A 4,232-nucleotide genomic window follows, 5' to 3' on the forward strand; every position below is an offset into this window, starting at 1 on the left:
GTGGTAAAAATCACCAAAAACGCTCTGATCTTGGGGCACCTGAGTTTTTGTTTTTTGTGAGGTCTTATTTCCTGCCTCATTTTTTCTGAAGACAATGGCCGGGTTACCATTGCCCTTAGGATCATTGGCCAACGGCCAGCTAACATACGGCAGCATTATCTTGCCTGCGTTGGGGTTCATCCTATTCAGAAAAATCCTTCCTAATAATGCTTGTACACAAGCTTCCATTTCAGGACTCTCTTCATCCTGTTCTGATAACAGACGAGCATGGTAGGAGTTCGCGTACGCAAAACATGATCATCCATCAACATTACAGGGAGAGAGCCTTCTTTCTCCTCTAAATTATGAGGGTTCCTGCATAAGGCATCTGCATTGCAACCGCTTAATTCCACCAATTTGTTAGTTTGACCGCGCAGTTTGAGTTTGACGCGTGAGACTGTACGGCGAACTGTTATAGGAAAATCAGTATGAAGGAAGAAATATTATGAGAATATTAAAAGAATGAATTCAAAAAGAACTTGCAATGGATATATTAGAACATTGGCAAGGAAATAAATTATATTCAGACCAGAAAGTAAGTTTGTAAATCTTACTGAATGAGAAGGATTATGCATTTATTTTTAAATTGAAAATAGTAAAACGCACGTTAACATTTTTTAGTATCTGAACAAATTAATAAATGTATTTATTAAGTTTTATATAAAGAAATACCTGAAACTCTGAATGACAAATATATCATTGATAAATCATGAAAATTTTTATTTAAAAATAAAATTATCGGAATAAATGATATATTGCGTTCAAATCTTATCAAGACTTTCGGATTGAAACAGTCACAATCTGGGAATTCTCAAATTTTGAAGGGATCTAGAATTGTTTGGTCAAATCAATTATTATTCAGATTTCTGCACTTAGAATACAGATCAATTTTCAAAATTATTTATTTATTTATATTTACAGTTGATGAAATAAAACTGTTTGTTATCACAAATTTTCAACATCAGATGCTTTTAATTTTTAATTGTTTAGATCCTCACAACTGCACTTTTATTATTTTAAAAACTGTTAAAATCGAACATGGACAGATTTTTCTTCTGAAAATTTGTAAAATTCTCGGTTTCCAGGTTCGGCGGCCACCCTGCTGTTTATAAAAAGATCTTTGATTTAAAAAACTTCTAATTTTTATTTTTTTAACCTTTAAAACAGCATTTAAAAATTATTTAAATAAAAATATATGCTGAAAAATTAAAAGACTTAAATGGAAAATTTTCCAGTTGAAAGATTTGCGAATAAAGCATTCTAAACTAAATGATATAAGAATTTATAAATATCTTAATTTAGGAGATTATTTAGAAACCGTTGAAATCGAAGTTGGACAAAATTTTTATTCTAAAAACGTTGTAAAATTCCCGGTCAAAAAATAAATTCACTGTCATTTCCCGGTTTTCCTTAGTCCTGTAAAATTCCCAATCATTTTCCATGTTTCCCACTTGAATTCAATTTCATTTTATTTGACACAAATATGTCACTTTTTGTCCGCAGAAAGAGGTTATATAACACAGAACCTAAAATAATAGTTAATCCATATTTTTCTTTAGCGATCTTAAACATTATTATAATATATTTTATTGGGATTCAAATATTTCTGCACCTTAAATGTACAAGAAATTTTTATTATTACATTTTCAAATCCCTTATGTTTGCCGCCTTACTTATTCAAGATGGAGAAATTAAGCTGTGGGTCCTTATTGTTGCGGTTTTTCTTACTTGCGTGTGGCTAGACCATGTATTTTTTAGATCATGCTCCAAACCATGATCTAAAAAATACATAGTCTTGCCACTTAAGGGCCCTGTTTCGTTCAATTAACGCAACCGCTTAATTGCACCATTTTGTTAGTTTGACCGCGGAGTTTAAGTTTGACGCGTAAGACTGTACGGCGAACTGTTATAGGAAAATGAATTAAGACACTTCGTTTAAATTACTTGAAATAATACCAAGCTTGTCATTAATTTTGAATCTTTTCAAAAATTCGACATATCTCTTAAAATTACTAAAATTTTGTGTACAAATAATAAGTGTTCAATTGTTATTTATGCGTCAAAATTTAACAATTTCACTTATAAATTAAACAATGAAAATTGTAACGCTAAAAATCGAAAGTTCTTTGAAAATCTAAAGATTCAAAGCTTTCTATGTTTCAAATTAAATGGGTTAAAAATTATATAATTAGACTCACAATATTTTTAATTTAATAAAAAAATTTAAGTATGACTATATTATTATGGATTCATTTTGAAGTCGAAAATAGTCAAACGCACGTTTACATTTTTTAATGGATGAAAAAATTAATAGAAGTGATATATTAATAAATTTATTTATTAAATTTAATATAAAAAATATATAAAGGAATACCTGAAACTGTGAATGAAAAATATATTATTGATAAATCATGAGTACAGATCCATTTTTAAAATTATTTATTTATTTAATATTTACTGATAAAATAAAACTGTTTTTTATCAACAATTTTCAGCTTCAAATACTTTTAATTTTTAATTGCTTATATCCTCAAAACTGCTATTTAATTATTTTCAAACCTGTTAAAACATAGCTTGGGCAGATTTTTCTTCTGAAAATTCGTAAAATTCTCAGTTTCCCAGTCCGACGGCCATCTAGTTCTTTATAAAAGAATTTTCGATTTTAAAAACTTGTAATTTTTAATTTTTTGAAGCTCTAAAACTACATTTTAAAATTCTTCAATTAAAATGTATGCTGAAAAATAAGAAAATTTTTAAAGTGACAGATTCTCGAATTAAGTACTCTAAACTAAATGGTATAATAATCTATAAAAATCACAATTTAGGAAATTAAAAAAACGGTTCAAATCAAAGTTGGACAACATTTTTATTATACAAATTTTGTAACATTCGCAGTCGAAAAATAAATTCACTGTAATTTCCCGGTTTTATAGGTTTCCTGGTCCAGCGTCCAACCTGCACTGCATTAGATTATTTTCTTTAGTCAGAACTTTCCCACTTGACTTCAATTTCATTTTATTTGACACAGATACGTCATTTTTTGTCAGCAGAAAGAAGTTATGAAACACATAACCTAAAATTATAGTTAATTTGTATTTTCCTTTAACGATCTTTAACATTATTATAATACATTTTATAAGGATTCAAATATTTATACACCTGAAAAGTACAAGAAATTTTTATTCTTACATTTTGCATTTTAAAATCCCTTACGTTTGCCGCCTTTCTTATCCAAAATGGAGAAATTAAGCGGTGGGTCTTTATTGGTTCGGTTTTTTTTTACTTGCGCGTAGCTAGACCATGTATTTATTAGATCATGCTCCAAACCGTTCATTCTACCATTCTCCTTCCACTTCACCCTAGTAAACTCCGACCACTTCTTTGCTTTACCCACCAATTCACCCGGGTGGTCGCCTGGAACACAGCGCAGGGGATTGGATTATGGTGATGCCAATGTTGGCACCCTGTGCTATTGCGCTTGCGTTAGATCCATGCGTCGGTTGACCGCACTTGGCGCGCAATTCAAAATTACTTTGAAAAACAATTCTTGTAATATGAATAAATTACACAGGCCCACAAAAAAACAAAAGTGTCTGTGCATTTGACCAGACCTATATATTCTTATGTATTTTTCGACGCTGAATCCGAGTTTGTAATAAAAAAGTAGGGTCCAGCTACTTTTTTATGGGGTTTTGCTCGAAAAACCTCATTTTTTACGGTTTTCTCATGGTTTTTTTTAAATAAAAAAAAAGAAAGAAAATTTTTATTTTTTTGACTTCAGAATCGAATTCTACAGGAAAAAATACATCGAAAACCATGTTTTGATTTTTTTTTACAAAAATTTCAACCCACCATACGGCGTTGAAAAGGCAGAAAATCGCGAAAAGTGAAAATTTGCTCCAAAATTTGATTAAAATGATATTAAAATCAAGTTTTACGATTTAAAACCGATTTATAAACATTGAAAATACTTAACTGGGGGTTTTTGAGGTCGCTGATCACGAATTTTAAGTAATTTTTTTCAAAAAACAACTCCTAGTCGGCGTAAGTGGACAATGAACGTGATAAATTGATATTTTTTTCAAAAAATTGATGTTTTGGATACTGTTCTGGAGGTTTTCCACTACATGAATCACAAAACTAGAACTTTTTTCGACCCTTGATCATAAAGTAAGACTTAGAACCTATGTATA

The sequence above is a fragment of the Belonocnema kinseyi genome, chromosome 6 (genome assembly GCF_010883055.1).
Source record: "Belonocnema kinseyi isolate 2016_QV_RU_SX_M_011 chromosome 6, B_treatae_v1, whole genome shotgun sequence".
NCBI lineage: Eukaryota > Metazoa > Arthropoda > Insecta > Hymenoptera > Cynipidae > Belonocnema > Belonocnema kinseyi.